At 40.6% G+C, this 19,299-nt stretch overlaps 1 long non-coding RNA gene across 1 annotated transcript in view; it reads left to right on the plus strand.

The window, feature by feature from the left end:
• Positions 1-19,043, plus strand: part of LOC118001934 — a 45,155-nt gene extending 26,112 nt beyond the window's left edge. Inside the window, exon 4 of the long non-coding RNA XR_004676884.1 lies at positions 18,697-19,043. This is a non-coding gene — a long non-coding RNA (uncharacterized LOC118001934). The remainder of the gene's footprint in view (positions 1-18,696) is intronic.
• Positions 19,044-19,299: the final 256 nt, after the last annotated feature.

Genomic DNA, 19,299 nt, shown 5'->3' on the forward strand with positions numbered 1-19,299 from the left:
ATTTTAATCTGTTAGAAGAAACTATCTCAAAATTTTAAAGAGAGAACAACTTATATATATAAGATAAAAATATGGGTAACTACTATGAAGGGATAGAATATGACTCTAAAAATGAAAAATAAAAAAAATTTTTTTTTAAAAAGGGATTGATAAGTTGTTGGTTGAAAAAGGGAAAAAGAAAAATTCAAAAAGAAATAAAAAGACAAAAAAGACAGTTAAAAAAAATTAACTTTAAAAGACTAAAGAATCATGGTAAAAAAGCTGTGACTTCTATGTGCAGTAGTCCCCTAGTGCTGGAGTTCTGCCGTTCTCATTGATCGGTAAACTTGGTCTTGGCCGGCTGTTCTCGCTGATCTTCTGGGGAGGGGCCTGTTGCCGTGGTTTCCAAATGTCTCTGCCGGAGGCGGAATTGCCCCACCCTTGCCGGGTCCGGGCTAAGTCATCTGCTCGGGTTTGCTCTCCGGGCTTTTGTTCCCTGCGAGCTTTCCGTCCAGCTTTGGAGGCGGAGAGTGAAAATGGCGGCCTCCCAATCTCCGCCCCGGAGGAGCCGGGAACTCGGGGCCCCGCTCCTCAGTGAGCCCCCAGAGAAAAGCCGTCAGTCACTCCCGTCTCCCGGTCTCCGGCCGCCCTCCGTGCTCCCCCGGCCTGTGACCGCGCGCCTCTGTCTCTGGCACCGACCCCGGGTGGAGTCTCCAAACCCAGCAGATCCCTGCGGTGCCCTCCCACGCGGCTCCTCCCGGGGAGGAAGGTGAGTCTCCCCGGATCTGCCGCTTGTTGGGTCCCTGCTGGAGGAGCAGGGGCCCGACTGGGCCGCGGATCACGGTTTATGGCGACCCCGAGCTGAGAGCCCGCGCCTCGGCTCCGCCTCTGCAGCCGGCTTCCCTGCTCCGTTACCTGGGAGCTCTGCCGCACTCAGGCACCCCCGGTCTTTCTGTGACCCCGAGGGTCCCGAGACCACACTGTCCCGGAGGGTTCCACCCCCCGCTTAGCCACCAGAGTGACGTCCCTCGGCGGAGCAGACTTTTAAAAGTTCCGATTTTGTGCTCCGTGGTTCTATCACTCGCCAGAAGCGGCCGACGGAGGCCCCTCCCCCGCCGTCTATCCTCCTGAATATCGCCTCGGATTCACTTCTCCGCACGTCCTACCTTCCAGAAAGTGGTCGCTTTTCCTATGAGAGTTGTTGCTCTTCTTTTCTTCGATCTCCTGTTGGGTTTGTAGGTGTTCAGAATGGTTTGATCCCTATCCAGCTGAATTCCTGAGAGGAGACGAAATCCAGGTCTCCTACTCCTCCGCCATCTTGCTCCGCCCCAAGTTGATGGTATTTTGATAGGGATTGCGTTGAATGTGTAGATTGCTCTAGGTAGCATTGACATCTTCACAATATTTGTTCTTCCAATCCACGAGCATAGAACGTTTTTCCATTTCTTTGTCTCTTTTATTTCTTTCATGAGTATTTTATAGTTTTCTGAGTACAGATTCTTTGCCTCTTTGGTTAGATTTATTCCTAGCTATCTTATGGTTTGGGGTCCAATTGTAAATGGGATCGACTCCTTAATTTCTCTTTCTTCTGTCTTGTTGTTGGTGTATAGGAATGCCACTGATTTCTGTGCACTGATTTTATATCCTGCCACTTTACTGAATTCCTGTATGAGTTCTAGTAGTCTTGGGGTGGAGTCTTTTGGGTTTTCCACATAAAGTATCGTATCATCTGCAAAGAGTGAAAGTTTGACTTCTTTGCTGATTTGGATGCCTTTTATTTCTTTTTGTTGTCTGATTGCTGTGGCTAGGACTTCTAGTACTATGTTGAATAGCAGTGGTGATAGTGGACATCCCTGCCGTGTTCCTGACATTAGGGGGAAAGCTCTCAGTTTTTCCTCATTGAGAATGATAGTCACTGTGGATTTTTCATAGATGGCTTTTATGATTTTGAGGTATGTACCCTCTATCCCTATACTCTGAAGAGTTTTGATCAAGAAAGGATGCTGTACTTTGTCAAATGCTTTTTCTACATCTATTGAGAGGATCATATGGTTCTTGTTCTTCTTTCTTTTATTGATGTATTGTATCACATTGATTGATTTGCAGATGTTGAACCAACCTTGCAGCCCAGGGATAAATCCCACTTGGTCGTGGTGAATAATCCTTTTAATGTACTGTTGGATCCTATTGGCTAGTATTTTGGTGAGAATTTTTGCATCCATGTTCATCAGGGATATTGGTCTGTAATTCTCCTTTGTGATGGGGTCTTTGTCTGGTTTGGGGATCAAGGTAATGGTGGCCTCATAAAACGAGTTTGGAAGTTTTCCTTCCATTTCTATTTTTTGGAATAGTTTCAGAAGAATACATATTAATTCTTCTTTAAATGTTTGGTAGAGTTCCCCTGGGAAGCCATCTGGCCCTGTGCTTTTGTTTGTTGGGAGATTTTTGATGACTGCTTCAATTTCCTTAGTGGTTATAGGTCTGGTCAGGTTTTCTATTTCTTCCTGGTTCAGTTTTGGCAGTTGATACATCTCTAGGAATGCATCCATTTCTTCCAGATTATCTAATTTGAATCCATGTTGTTTTATGAAGACCATCTCAGGATGAGGATATTCAGACATCACAATGATCAACTCCTCCCTTCCAGAAAGCACAGCTCCCAGTAATTGGTGTTACTGTTGATGCCTGACATGTCAGCCCACCACCACATCAGGTGACACTCCTTGTTAAGGCAGAATGCTTTCCATGGGGCTGCTCGCCTAGCTTTGCCTCCTAGACTTGTGACTCTCATAGGTGGTGTTCCTCCTCTCTATATAAAATAATGTAGAGAGTGTTTCTTTAGCTCTAAGACTTTGTAAAGATGAGAAAATATCCAAGGAGGATTGAAACCCACATTCTATAAGAGACCATTTGGTTGAATTTACAACATTTGTGGTTTTTAAGGTCAAAAACCAGTCAACAGTGGCCATTTCACATGGTTCAACATCTAGGCTACCATTCAAGAAACCATCAAGGATCTAAAGCGGGCTCTGCATGAGGTGCCAGTGACTCCTCAGTAATCCAATTCAGATTCACTTCTGTGTGACCACATGGTCTGTCTCCATGAGGGTATATGCTTATTGCATTAAGGCCCTGAAGGCAAAGTCTCAGCCTACACTTGCACATTTTCCCACAGTAGTGAGTGTTTGCTAATTGATTTCTTTTTTTTTTTTTAAGATTTTATTTATTTATTTATTTATTTATTTATTTATTTATTTAAGAGAGAGCACAAGCAGGGGGAGCTTCAGACAGAGGAAGAAGCATATTCCCCACTGAGCAAGGAGCCCGATGGTGGGATTCAACCCCAGGACCCTGAGATCATGACCCGAGCTGAAGGCAGACACTTAACCGACTGAGCCACCCAGATGTCCCTTGCTAATTGATTTCAATGGAGGGCTTTAATTTCCTACAAAATTCTCTGAAAAAGGTTTGCTGTGGCGATTAGGTTCTGGTAATGACAAAGTAGTTTAGTGAAAATAAGCCTTGAGATAATAAGGGAAAAATTTTTCTTTCATATTTGAAAGCAATGGAGAGTGAGTAAAAGGAGGCAGAAACTGGAGTGGACTTTACCCTTGAAAGAAGGAAACTGCACCAGTGATATTTGGAAGCTTGCAGCTTCTTTTTCTTTTCTTTGCGGAAACTTCCTGAATCGCCACACTCCTTGTAGGCAGAAAACATCAGCCTTACTGGCTTGAGGTAGATGTAATGTACACAGAACACTAAGTGTGTGCACATGTATATGTGGCCCATGGAGCTCTACTGCTGTAAGCTTCCCATGAGCTCTGTGAAGCAGGACAATATTACCTGTAAGTGGTACAGGCATGTGCCTTTACTTTATCACAGTAAAGTAACTACAGCAACTACTAAATGCAAAGAGGCATAGCTAAAGGGTCAGTAGAGGATTAAAATGGGATGTCAGAAATAGTAATGCAAAAGAAAGTCGGGAAAGATAAATAAGAAAAAGAAAAACATGTGACAGTTACAACAAATATGAAGATGGTAGACTTACACTCAACCATATCAGACAAGCAAGACCTAATTATATGCTGCCTTCAAGAGAGGCACTTGAAACAGAGCTGCCTGAATAGGATGAAAGAAACAAAGATGAAAAAATTACTATGAAAATAAGAAGGATAAGAAAGCTGAGGTAGCTATATTAATTTTGGACAAAATAGACTCAAAGTTCAAGGCAAAAAGTATTACTGAAAAAAGAGTTATTTCATAACTACACAAGAATCAATATATCAGGAAGACATAACAATATACAGTGCTTCAAACCGTATGCAGCCGAAAAATGACAGAAATAAAGGAGAAGCAGACAGATTTCCAACCGCGGTTTGAGATTTTAACACCCTTCTCTGAGAAATTGATAGACAAAAAAATATTTTTTTTAATCATTGAGGATATAGATTTGAAGGACACATCAACCACTTTGACTTAATAGACATTTATAAAATACCATGCCCAAGAGCTACAGGATACCTATTTGCAGCAAGTACACATAAAACATTCACCAAAGTATGTGGGGGGAGGGATAATGGGGTGATGGGCATTAAGGAGGGCACTTGATGCAAAGAGCACTGGGTGTTATATGCAACTGATGAATCACTAAATTCTACCTCCAAAACTAATTTTAAAAAATTCACCAAGGTAGATTATACATTGAATCATAACGTCTCAATAATTTTTTTTAAATTGAATTTTTAAGGTATGTTCTCTGTCTACACATGAATTAAATTAGAAATCAATATCTATAGAAAATCCTCAGCTATTTGGAAATTAAACAACATTCTTCTAAATAACTCCTAGGTCAAAGAAAAAAATCAAAAGGTAAACTAAAAAATATTTCAAACTGAATGATAATGAAAATATGAGATATCAAAATTTGGGGACTGTAGCTAAAGCAGTGATTAGAGGAAAATTTATAACTTCATAGGTTTATATTAGAAAAAAGGCTTAAACTCAATTATCCAAGTATCAAGTATCCACTTAAAGAAGTTAGAAAAGGTGGGGGCTCCTGGTTGGCTCAGTTGGTTAAGCATCTGCCTTTGGGTCAGGTCATGATCTCAGGGTTCTGGGATAGAGCCCCGAGTCAGGCTCCCTGCTCAAGGGGGAGCCTATTTCTCCCTCTCCCTCTGTCCTCTGCTATGCTTTCTCTCCCAAATAAATAAATAAAATCTTTAAAAAAAAAAAAAAGAAGTTAGAAAAGGTGAGCAAGATAATCCAAATAAACAAAGAGAAAGAAATAAAAATCAGAGCAGAAATCCATGAAATTGAAAATAAACAAAGAATAGAAAAATTTACAAAACCAAAAATTGATTATTTGAAAATATTGATCAAATTGATAAACTCTAACAAGATTAATTAAAAGATAATTTTTTATATCAGAAATGAAAGAGTTATCAAAGGGTATATTATGAACAGTTTTATGTCAATAAATTTGACAACTTAGATGAAATTAACAGATTCCTTGAAAAAAATAATTTGTGAAAACTGATACAGGATGAAATAGAAAACATGAATAGTCCTATGTCTATGAAAGAAATTGAATTCACACTCAAAAACTTCCCGTATGGTTTCTCTCGGGAATTCTATTAAACATTTAAGAAATAACACTTATTTTATGCAAACTCTCAGAAAATAGAAGAAGAAAGCACACTTCCCAATGTATTTTAGGCAGCCAACATAATCCTGATAGAAAAACCTGTCAGAGAACTTACCAAAGAAATTATAGACCAAGATACCTTAAGATGCTTAACAAAATATTAGCAAATCAAATCCAACAATATATAAAAAAGATAATATATCATGACCAAGTGGGGTTTATTCCAGGATTGAAAGGTCAGTTTAACATTCAGAAATCAAACAATGGGGATACCGGGGTGGCTCAGTCAATTAAGCATCTGTCTTCAGCTTGGCTCATGATTTTGGGGTCCTGGGATAGAGCCCCAAATAGGGCTCCCGGCTCAGTGGAAAGTCTGCTTCCCCCTCTGCCTCTTTCCCTCCCCCTTGCATGCTCTCTCTCTCTCTCAAATGAATAGATAAAATCTTAAAAAAAAAAAAATCAAACAACGAAATCAATCATATTAACAGAATAAAGGATAAAAAGGCTAATGTATGATCATTTCATAGATATAAAAAAGGCATTCAACAAAAATCAATACCCATTCATAAATTTTTTTAAAAATGCTCAGTAAACTAGAAATAGAAGATTACATTCTCAAACAGATGCAGAGATATAAAACCTCTTTTCTATAGAAAACCTACAGCCTACACCATACTTAATGATGAAATACTGAACACTTTCCCCATAAGGTCATGAAAAAAGTAAAGATGTCCACTCTTACCACTTCTATTAAACATTGTACTAGAGTTCTGTGGTGGTCATAAGAATATACTTTGTAGACCTTTCACTAAAGAAACTGTAATTGACTGAGGACCCCAGTCACTGAGCTCTAAAATCTATCACAGTCACAGGACTCTGACGGCTGACTTGGGATAAACTTAACGAAATATGTGCAAAGACCTCTACCCTGAAAACTATAAAACATTACTGAGAGAAATGTTAACTGTGGCTGTTGAGTCTACAGTCCCCTGTCTTTCTACCCTGAGTTCTGTGCCATGTAACAAAGAGAGAGGCTTAAAGAACCCCTACTTGATTGAATCTAAAAAAAATGACTCTCCCATTCCATTAACACATGGCTACCCTGATGCTTCCCATGAAACATCATTAAATATCCCCTATCCTGCCCTCCAAGGTCAGAAGCAGCTCAGGGGATTATGCCATCACTTTCTGCCCAAGATTGTATAGTACATAATATATATACTATATTACTATAGTATACATAATATACATATAATGTATATCCACATTAGTCACTAACAGCATCTTCGGGAATCCTGAAAATAGGGAAATATTTTATATTTAATTTCTTTTTTTTTTTTAAGATTTTATTTATTTATTTGAGAGAGAGAGAATGAGAGACAGAGAGCATGAGAGGGAGGAGGGTCAGAGGGAGAAGCAGACTCCCCGCTGAGCAGGGAGCCCGATGCGGGACTCGATCCCGGGACTCCAGGATCATGACCTGAGCCGAAGGCAGTCGCTTAACCAACTGAGCCACCCAGGCACCCCTTATATTTAATTTCTAAAAGGTTCAATTTCATTAATAGAATACTAATTATCATTTCTATAAAATTTTTATAAATTATTATTTCCTTATATATTCTTAAGAAGTCACAAATTCTATAGCATAACTGAATGACCACTGGTTTTATGAGATTTTGATATCACCTACAAATCCTAGCACAGTGCCAGACATAAGCAGTGGCCAATGAGGCCTCATCAATTGGAACCAAGCCTTGTTTGTAACATTATAAAGCTAGGAAACAAAACAGATAAACCAACTCTAATAACCACAGCTAATATTTATTGAATGCTTATGTGACAGACATATGCTCAACACTTTGTGGATTATCTTAGTCTTCACAGTAAACTTGTAAATACTGTTGTTACTCATACTATACAGTTGAAAAAATTATTGCCTACTAAGTTTAAGTAATTTGTCCAAAGTCCTCTTGTTAATAATAGAAGATACTAGAGATAACACAGAAGCTCTTAACTTGGGGGCCGAGGGACTCTGGGATGTTGTCCACAATATTCCAAAGGTCTTGGAAAACTTTTAAGTATGTGTATTAATTTTTCCAAGGGAAAACATCTAGAGGTCCTCTTAGAGGTGTATAATCCTTAGAAGATTAAAAGCCATTGCCTGGTTAGCGATCAATGAATCATTGCCTGGCTAAGGCATCGACAGTGAACTGGGGCTTGTCTGGACTGGCTTATCTGGAAAGATTGCCATGTCTTGTTTTTCTCAATAAAAGGCCTTCTACTTGAAGTGCAGTTCTAGAAATAGCTAATTCCTTTTACAACCCAGGAAAATCAGAATTCTAGAATGATATTCTATGAACAATTTTCTCAGAGTTTCTAGGTTGGCATATATTAGATCAAAACCACCAGAGACCAGTTTGATATGAAATCATCACCCTATAATGAAGGCTTAAATAATTCTCTATTAAATTTTGCTAAACAAATTTATAGGAGGGTTTATAACATACTGGAAAAGCCCATTTTTCTATAAATCAAATTATATTTTAAATATTTTAAGTGGGATGGCATGATATAGTAACTGAAGACTATAGGATTAAAATTTAAAACTTGGGCTCAAATCCTAGCTTGGCCATTTAATAGCTGTGAAACTGAGGGCAAGTTACTTAATTCTCTAGGTCTCAGTTTTCTCATCTTCAAAATGGGGATAAGAACCCTTCTAGGGTGATTATAAAGAATTTAAAAAACTCATTTTGTAAAGGGCCTAATGCCATTCCTGATACAGAAGATGTCACCAAAATTGTTGTTTCCCTTAGCATTTAGGCAATTCTATTGTCAACTATTTTCTAAAGTGAAAAATCACCCCTGGTTTATCTTTTATATAAGTTCATGTTTTTCCAAATCAGGTGTAGAGGTGGTATAATCATAGAACAGGGATCAGAAATCTTTTTCCATAAAGGGGCAAATAATAAATATTTTAGACTTTGGGGTCAACTGGTCTCTGTTGAAACTACTCAACTCTGCCCTTACAGGGTGAAAGCAGCCATAGACAATCCATAAACAAATGAGCATGGCTGTGTTCCAATAAAACTTTATTGACAAAAAGAGGGATCATCAGGCTGGATTTTCCCACCGGCCCTAGTTAGTTTGCCAACCTCTGTTGTAGAAGGTAAGACTGCACACGTTTGGGAATCATACTGCCTGGGTTCAAGTTCTGACTCTGCCATTTACTTGTGTGACCTTGAGCAAGTGACTTAGCATCCCTGTTTTTCCCTCATCCGTAAAATGAGGATGGATAATAACAGTACTTTTTCGTAGGGTTGTTGTATTAAATGAGTTAATAAGCCTAAAACTGTTAAAACATTGCCTAGAACAGAGTAAGTGCTCAAACGATGGTATCGTTTCAGCTTAAAGCAGTTTACAACTCCTACATCAGTTAAGATTAAGTCTGAGTAACAAGAAACTCAGGATAACAAAGGCTTGAATGAGAGATTTTATTTGACCCTCTGCTCAGTTATATGGTAGGGTTACTAGGGCAGCCCACAAATGGCAGGAACACAGGCACCTTCCAGCTTGTTGCTCCACCAACCTCGACGACCTGTGGCTCCCATGACCCTCGACGATGTGTGGGACTTCCCTGCAGCGGGCTGGGAAATAGAGTCACTATTCCGGGTTTCCCTTGGGAATTCTGTTACTAAGGAGGAAAAACAGATATGGGAGGAAATCAGCAGCGTCTCACACAGCTCGGCTTTCCAAAACATGCTATGTGAAAATAAAAGCTGTTAATTGAGGAAAGTCTATTGACAGCAAGTGTGAAGAAGAGTGGCTGATAGAGAAGGGGAATTTGAAACAGGAAGAGCACGAAGGGAAAAGAGGGAGAGAGGCCACTCAAGAGGTTTCTTGGATCTTGTTCATTCATGGTCAGCTTGGGAGGTTGACAAGGAAGGTCAGGGCACAGGAATCATGCCCAATGGCCCTTCTTCTCTGTCACCATTTACAAAGGACTGCAGGCATATTCCCCTCCCGGTTCTCTCCTCTCAAGCTGAGCAGGACAGCGATAGATCAGCAGGAGTAGGTGTGGCCCCTTGGAGAATTAAGGCCTAGCACTGCTTCTCAGCTCAGTTTAGACTGTGCAATTGGGGCTTGTCTCTGGAACCACACCCTGCCTCCAGCCAATTGTGCCCTCTACCCCTGAGAACCTCGCCCTCCACCTCCTCTGTTCTCAGCAAGTGGGGGTGAGGAATGGGGAGGAAGCTGCCTTTCTGGACCTGTTGGGTCTAGCTCCTAACCCTTTGGATAATCATGGGTGGATCATTTTGGGAAACCATAGAATGAGAACAAATTTTATCTGAGTCACTTTCATGCATTTTAGGTCTGTGTTGTGGGGTTTTTTTAGTAAGGCTGTTTTTACTGTTTCCTTTTGTTTGTTTTGTCTATAAACAGACTGTGTTAAGAGGATTCTTAAATGGGCATCTATCAGACTCCTGCAGTTCTAGCTTACGCTGCTGAATTGCTTTGACGTCATCGATAATTCTTCACCTTCCCAAACTGCAGATGCAGGTTAAATGAATTCAGTGAGTCTAAATTACTGATGATAATCTTCTATTACTATTGTCTGTTGCATTCGGAAGCGATTTTTGTGGCCTTAATACATACAATGGAAATTACCTTTCCTAATAGCAAAGCCAAGAATGAATTTAGTCTGTTTTTGAATGTCAACCAGTCCCTTCTGGGACAATACAGTCGGTCTCCTGACTGAGAACTTGATGTAACCATACACCGTAGCACCCAGGCCTGGTCCCTGGTAGGTTTTTAATAACTATTTCTTGAATAAATACATGAGAATCATGATTTTAAGCTAAGTGACGTTTTTGAAAAGCCAGGCTCATCTTCCTCAACAAACACACCTTCAGCGCTTGGCAAGGTGACACCTTTCTTCCTGGCACCAACCACGGGGGTTACACCAGCAATGTGACAAGCACGGGTCAGTCCACTTCAAGAAACGCTTGGTACATCTAATAGGACAAGCTCCTGGCTTGCGTGGGCGTTAACAGTGGCTTTTCTCTGACCAGTTTTGTAGCTGGAAGTCAGCACCAAGTAACATCAATGAGTGGCTAACTACTAAAATTTCTGGTCAACATTAAGAGATACCTACTGGTATGATTATGAAGAAATCATTTAACATGTTGGGGAAAACTAACCCAGCAGAAATCAAATCCCATTGAAAACACCTGCACCCAGGGGCGCCTGGGTGCCTCAGTTGGTTAAGCGTCTGCCTTCGGCTCAGGTTAGGATCCCAGGGTCCTGGGATCGAGCCCCGCATCGGGCTCCCTGCTCTGCGGAGAGCCTGCTTCTCCTTCTCTCTCTGCTGCTCCCCCTGCTTGTGCTTTCTCTGTGTCTGTCTTTCTCTGTCAAATAAATAAATAAATAATCTTAAAAAAGAAAGAAAAAGAAAACGCCTGTACCCTAAAATACTCAACTGCGGTTAACTGGGATTAAAAATAGTGAAATTCCCTCACAGTGTTATAAACCCTTAAATGTCCTTACATTTATTTATCGGTTATTTAAATTAGTGAGGGTATAGTATGTTTTCTTTGGCTTCAACCTTGCTGAAAGGATGCTCTGAATTTTTTAACTTTTAAACCGATAATGATTGTTCATATCTCCCCCCCTTGCCACTAATGCTAGTGATTACACTAAAATCACTTTTTTTTTAAAGATTTTATTTATTTATTTATTCGATAGAGAGAATGAGATAGAGCATTAGAGAGGGGAGGGTCAGAGGGAGAAGCAGACTCCCTGCTGAGCAGGGAGCCCGATGCGGGACTCGATCCTGGGACTCCAGGATCATGACCTGAGCCGAAGGCAGTTGCTTAACCAACTGAGCCACACAGGCACCCCTAAAATCACTTTTTTAAGATTTTTTTTTAAAGATGTTTTATTTATTTGAGAGAGACAGAGATAGCAAGAGAGAGCACGCAAGTGGGGAGGAGAGAGAAGCAGGCTCCCCGCCGAGCAGGGAGCCCGATGCCACGCGGGGCTCGATCCCAGGACCCTGGGATCATGACGTGAGCTGAAGGCAGACACTTAACCAACTTTATCAGCCTCAAAATATAAAGTTATATAAGGATCTTGGCTTTGGAGATATTAATGCAATGCAGAAAATATTCCCCGTCCCTCAAAGATTTTATTCATTCCCTTTGGTTGTGTCCTGCATGTACCCATCTCCCCACTCCAATCAGATTGCCAATTCTTTAGCAGGTAGGGACTTGGTCTTATTCATCTCTGCGCCCACCTCTGCCTTGGTGACCTCAGCACCTAGCACAGCTCATCTCAGTAGCAAACCTGCAATGAATGCTTATTAAATCAAACAGGAGATGTGGCCATCAAGTAATAGTACTTATTTTCTTGTGTGGCCTGTAACCTGAGTCTGGATGTATTTACTAAAATGTTTTGAGGGGTAGCAGCCTCAGGGAAATTAGTTCCCAGTACCAAAGGGCCTGCTTTGAAGAACAGCCCTCATATGGAAGCCTAAGACCTTGGTATATTTGCTGGGGAGACAAAAAGGATTTCATTGGTCTTTTTAGGTCACATATCATTATGAAATTTTAGAATGTTGCAGGTATATCTTTATCAATTAGACCAACCTTTCTCATGAAAAAAAAAAAAACAAAAAAACAAGGCTCAGACAAGGTACAGGCCTTACTCTAATCATTAGTTTAACATAAAGGCAGAACTAAACCCAGGTATCTAACTCCCTAAAGCTCTAGCTAGTATTTTTTCCTACTACTGTATCATATTGTCTTTAGAGACTGCTAAAAACAAATAAACATGTTTTTATCCTTCTTTTGACTAGAAAACTTCTTTAAGGAATGAGTAAGATAAGTCTTAATTCTAAGAGAAGGCCATCACACTTAAAGATTTGTAAAAAAAGAGAGCTTCTTTTTCTGACCCAGATAAACTTTGCAAACTCAAACATGAAACTTAAGTCATATCATCCAAAGAAGTTTTTCTCTTACTCTCCAGCACCTTACTAGCTAGATATTTTTAATGATTTACTTTTTAAAAGCACTTGGCCAATATGTATTTTATATTTAGGAGATGCTTCTTAAAAATACTAGATTTCCCCAGATACAAGGTGAGAGTCTTGCTCAGACTTACCTTGCAAAAAAAAAAAAAAAGAAAGAAAGAAAACATTTGGAAAAGTAGAAATTTTTAAAAATGGGGGGGTAGAAAAAGGGAACACATCGAGGTGAATTTTAAAATAAGTTGATTAACAGAGAGTAGAAACTGAACAATGAACCGTAATATGTGACCTTGTTTAGATCCCAAATCAAACTAAGTATAAAAATAAAAGAAAACTGCATTTTTGAGATCATTTAAATATGGACTGGGTTTCAAATGTTCTGAGAAATATATTGTTAATTCTGTTAGGCGTGATGACGGTACTATGATTACGTAAGAAAAGATCCTTATTTTGGGGGTATGTGCAGTGAAGCATTTAAGGGTGAAATGTTGGGGGGACAAAAGTTTTCCTTGTTTTTCCATCTGAGATTTAAAACACTTCAGCAAAGGGAAAAAAATAAATAAGGGATATATGACAAAATGTTAATTTACAAAATTGAAATGATATTTTTATGAGAATTCATTATATTATTCTCTCTATACATAAAATTGTTATAAGTTCTCATGAGAATAACCTTGAAAAGCACATTAGGTGAAGGAATAATCTTCCTAATTTCGTCTTAAATACTACTTCTTTGTTGAAGTGATGGTTGTACAAGTGTAACAGTAAAATTATCTTTGATGAGGAAGTACTAAGCTAGCCAGACGCTGGACGAAATTGTACTTCTCACCTTCCTATAGCAAAAAAGTGTCAGAACCTCAAAAAAAACAACTCTATGAACAAAATCGGTATTTTCTTTCTTTAAAGAGAAAGTGTGACAAAAAGTTGGCTTTCTAGGGATCAGGGAAGTTAGAACCTGAAGTCATTCTCGGGAATGATTTACGTGAGATGACAAGGCAGGTAGCTCTGTCGGTCCTCCTTCTATTCCAGGAGTTTGGGCATTTTTTTTCTTTTCTTTTATTAATGTTCCTGCACTCTGCAACATTTCCTTTTTACATGAATATCCTGCAATGCTGTTTCTATTATAGATCTCACAACCGACATTTGCTCACCTTACAATTCAATTGTGTTTGGACTTTGCATAGTGAATGTAACTTTTTTCTGTTTAAATCATATCTCTGAGACTAGAGAAGAAGGATGGGAGTCAGGATAGGCGAGGTTATGCTGCAGAAACAAGATAACCTCAAAATCTCTTTGAGGATTCATGTCTCACAAAAGTAAAATCAGGGTGTGCGAAGCAGTGGGTGGGATGGGGGAGATAGATTGGGTAGGGCACCAGGCTGCCAGAGGCTTCCCCCCTTGTAGCTGCACCATCTGGGACTTGCCCCTGCGGGACAAGAGGGACTAGGGCATACTACAGGGGCTTCTCACCAGTCACCGCTGCTCTACATTTCTTTGACAAGAACTGATCCTGAAATCCCATCTAACTGCAAGGGAGCAGAGAAGTGAAGGAAAAGTAACCATGTTTTGGTGAGCACTCTTTCTACCTCATTACCATCACTTGCTTTGTAGATGCCTAGATCATTCACTCATCCATGTGCAAAACTACTGCTGGAGTACCCACTATGTGCAAGCACTATCCTGGGCAGTGACGACACGCAGAGACTTAATTCAATGGCTGCGTTTCATAGAGGAGCTCTGTCATCCTGAGGAGATAGTGAGTCCTGCCTTTGTACTGCTCACCAGAACGTAAAATATAAACTCAAAAACAGAGGTGAAAATGTGTTTGCTGATGTATAGATGACATATATCTAGAAGGTGTTCCATATTGGAAATACTTAAATTTTTAAAAATTAATATCGAGGGTGATCTTTGGACAAAAACGCAATGGGTTCCTGTCTTAGCGGTGTCACCTACCATGGAAACTAAGGCTCAGATGTCTCCCTTGTAAGATGAATTAAAGAATAATATCATGTACCTCAGTGGACGATTAAATGCGATGATGCGTGTAAAGCGCACACAGTATCCAGACAGCAGGTGCTCTGTAGTGTGAAACACATAATTTCTAATTAAAGTCAAATAATTTAAAATAACACAAAAATGGGATCCAACTGGTTAGGAAGTTCCTGCCTCCCTACCTCCCTGCCACCCTTCCTTCCTGAATGGTTTGGTTCGAGAGCCACTAAGTGAGGGAGCAAGTAAGGCCACCGTCCACGTCTGGGGGCCTGGGAAAGGGTGTCATAACCCAGGCAGGGTGCGGAAGGCGTCTGGGAGAGGGGCGCAGTAGGCTGGTTACTTACAGAGGACACCGAAGCAATAAGGAAACATATTAAGAACAATGGGAGCCAGTTTTCTCACTGTCAGAGAAGGAAGTTACAAATATAGGAGACAAATAAACTAGAATGAACTTTGCGGCATTAGATTTGGAATTGGAAGTCTTGGTATGAATTCATGGCTTATAGTGTACAGAGATAAAGAAATAAATGTAAATGATCCATACATGATGTGTGTGGTGTGTATGGAGACATAGATTGGTAGATAGGTGGATGGATGGATGATAGATAGATAGATAGATAGATAGATGATAGAGTGAGCCCTAAGTTTATCTGAAATCAGTGATATGCTATTAACCATATGCACTCTTAGAGTCTTGATCTTGGTTTCTAATTATTCTCTACTAAAAAATAATTAGGGATTTTTGTAGAAATGGGTGATCCTGGGACTGGGACAGGGAAAGTACAAGATGGGCTTAGAACATCTTGTGCCAGAATGTTGGGAGATCTCGGTGCATGATAGGGATATGTTCAAAGGACACTGAAGCCAGTTCAAGGGGCCCACACACTGGACAAATCCAGGGCAAAATAAATAATGTGGTATCAAAACAAATAATTATAGTAAGAGATCATAGCCCACTGAACAAAATAGCAATCTATGAGTCTATACTGACACAGTGAAATGGCATAATACCTAATGGGGAGAAAAGAAAGCTTTCCTTCCAGTGAAATGCCGACTCATAAATGTACAAGGAAGGCTGGAATTAGAAAATCACTCTTTGACAACATAGTCATTATTGGCGTAGCCAGCAAACATTAATAGATGCTAAAACTAGCTAGCGGGTGAAATTTGATAAGGAATAGAGTATTTACATGGTCTCAGAGTCTTATTGATCACAAAAGAAAAAGAACAACCTGACAGTGGAGACACCCGGAAGATAGCACTTAATCAAATGATCAAAGTTAATACCACCTATAACGAACCAAATTTATACCACTTGAGTGGGTACAGCGAGAAAAATTCACCATGACTGCCAAAAAGCATAACCTGAAGTAATTGGAGGAAACACCCAGCAGATCCAAACTGAGAGACATTCTAGAAAATAATCTGCTTGTAGTCTTTGAAAGTGCAGAGAGGGTGAAAGTCAAGAACAAACTGAGGAACTGATCGACAAAGACCAAAGACAGATGGGAAAGTAAGTAGCCATCTAACCTGGCCCATGATGCCCTCGGCCTGGCCTGTCCTTTCCCGGCCCCAGCTAAACATGGCACCTCATCCTAGCCTGGGTCTTTTCCAGAAGGGACAGTGTGGAGACCACTGGCGAGCCTTAAATGGGGTCTGAGGGCCAGACGGTAGTACTTTATCAGCATTGATTTCCTGATTTTGATGGCTGTGTTGGGGTTATTTAAGGGAATGTCCTTGTTCTTAGAATTTCACGATAAAGCATTCAGGATTAAAATAATATGACAACAGCAAGCTTCTCTTTCACGAGCTTGTGGGAAAAATTTCTTTGTACTATCTTTACAACCTTTCTCTAAATGTGAATAAATGTCAAATATACAAAAGCTAGGGATGATGGTGGGGATGGTTGCACAACAATGAGTGTACTGAATACCACTGCATTGTACGCTTAAAAATGGTAAATTTATGGGAGTACCTGGGTGGCTCAGTTGGTTAAGCGTGGGACTCTTGGTTTCGGCTCAGGTCATGATCTTGGGGTCGTGAGATCGAGCCCCATGTCAAGGTCCACACTCAGGGGAGAGTCTGCTTGAGATTCTCTCTCCCTCTCCCCCTGCCCCTCCCCCTGCTCATGTGTGCTCTCTCTCTAAAATCAATAAATCTAAAAAAATGGTAAATGTATGTGTTTTTACCACAATTTTTTTAAAAACTAGGAAGATGGTAAATACAAATTAGAGAAGGAAACGGTTGCCTAGCAGACACATTTGAAACTGGTTTGTCCTCTAAACCAAAATTGCGAATGTGTGTGTGGAACGATCTGTGCGCCCCATGCTTGCCTGTGTCCTCGAGAAGAGACTCACATGGACTTCTCTACACAAGGGGTCTTCCAGGCAGCAGCCCCCTGAGGGCTATTGGGCACCTGGTGCGGACATTTTTCTATTGTGGCTGTGACGGGGGAGGGGTCTTGCTGGAACCTAGAGGGTGAGGGTGGGAGATGCCAGGCCTCCTGCAGTGGGTGGGCAGGACCGGGAGATAAAGAACTGCCCTCCAGCCATTTGTAAGGTGAAAAAGCTTTTTACAAATATCTCTGCCTAGAATGCCACTTTCCGTCTATAAATGCAAAATATTTCTTCTTACACTTTTCACATTCACTGAATTTTCCGGGAACACAACTACCATGTAAGTGGAGAGAAGATTCCTGTGTTGTGTTTGAAAGTCTACCAAGAAGCTGCTCACTATTGGGGAAAAATGAGGTCACCCCTCACAGGGCTCCCTGCCTGTGGTGTTCAAGGGGCTGGTAGACACACCTTGCTAGCTCTGCTTTTGCAATTTTCACACACAACTAGGCAACAGGGCTGTCTGGAGTCTCCTTGTAACTGCCTTCCAACCAGAAACTTATTAAATTGGCAGAGACGTGAATACAGAGATCGAGTTTAATTTCACTAAAAGGATTCTTTTAAAATACTTCCTATGATTGTTATCATATGTATATTGATTCTGTCGCTCAAGGATGAGACATGCATTGTGAAGTTGCATATTGGAATTCTTCTTTTGTGCCCATTTTATTTTCTAGTCTTTTCCTGACGCTGGGCCAGGGGTCTGCCCCAGGCCCTTTCGCCCCTGTTCCACTGTTTCTCTTTCTACTCTATCCTCTCTGCCCCGTGGCCCATCGAAGCCCACAGCCTCCAAAGTTTCATTGACTGCAGAGTGACTTTAAGGAAAACAGTGTAGCAGATAGGCTTTTGGCAACCCACTGTCCCATGTCAAAAGTCAGGAAATTATTTGACAGTATGCTTATAAGTGAATTCTTACAAGGTCACCTGTGAGAAAATCATACTTCCTCATTTTCAGAAGTCTATAATTTGTTTTTGACACATATCATGACTTTAAAGAAGGTTTTTTTCCTCTTTCTTTCATCATATATAAATAATTTTGGCCTGTTATTTCTCCTAATGCTTACTCATAACTTTACTCTTTCTTTTTCTATACTTTTTCTACAAAGAGCCACCTGATCTTCTTACTTGTTGTGACTACAGATATTTATTATAAGAAAGTGCAAATAACCACTTCCTGTGCCTTCCAGTGTAGCTCTGCATCAGCATTTACATATTAGTTTCTCATAAGTTACTTTCCCTTATTCTTCCTTAATTTCATAATTAGAACCTTATGTTTGTTTTTAAGTTATGTGTGTAGGGTAGCTACACCTGAGTATGACACAGATGAGCGGTGTCAACGCTGGAGATCTAAATCCTGTGTTTGCAACCTCCAAATGGGGTGGCAACTTAATTCCTATGTCTCGGCTTCCTCATCTGCACAGTGGAGATGCTAACGGATACCTTTCTGCAAGAGTCCTTGTGGCAAAGACTAAGTACTAAGTGGACATCAGCAATCTCTGTCTATCTCTATGAGTCAACTGCAGAGAGAAACAGAAATAAGAAGGGCGAGGTCCTAAGAACTTTCCACTTCCCTATTAAGACCCAATTACATTGTTTGCTCTTGGGTTCCATGAAGCTTTCCTGCATTCTTCTAAGATAGTTCCTTTTTTGCTTACACTAAGGTTAGTTTCAGCGAACATGAAACCACAGAAGCTTGACTAACAGAGATGAAAGAGGGCTGACTCTAAAGTGACTACTGCCAATGAAGCTAAGGACCTAAGAGGAGCTGACAAACACAGTGCCGGTATTTGGAGGTAATGTGATGGTAGATCTCAGGCCTTACTTCGTAGATCTTCTCCGAACCGTCCACTGGAATACCTGTGAAGGTATACAGAAATATGGGAACTTGTGACGTCACTGGATATTAGAGAGGGGAGAGCACGTGGGCCAGAATGGGGGGGGGGGCGGGATTTCCACTGACTTCAGAATGGATGAGGTTGGATTGAAAATTACCCTTTTGGGGGCGCTGGGTGGCTCAGTTGGTTAAGCGACTGCCTTCGGCTCAGGTCATGATCCTGGAGTCCTGGGATCGAGTCCCACATCGGGCTCCCAGCTTGGTGGGAAGCCTGCTTCTCCCTTTCCCACTCCCCCTGCTTGTGTTCCCTCTCTCGCTGTCTCTCTCTCTGTCAAATAAATAAATAAAATCTTTAAAAAAAAAAAAAGAAAATTACCCTTTTGAACCATCCCTCCCTGTCGATGTAATGGATGGCCAGTAAGACGGTAAG

The sequence above is a fragment of the Mirounga leonina genome, unplaced genomic scaffold, assembly GCF_011800145.1.
Source record: "Mirounga leonina isolate KUSES-001 unplaced genomic scaffold, KU_Mleo_1.0 Mir_55, whole genome shotgun sequence".
NCBI classification, from domain to species: Eukaryota; Metazoa; Chordata; class Mammalia; order Carnivora; family Phocidae; genus Mirounga; species Mirounga leonina.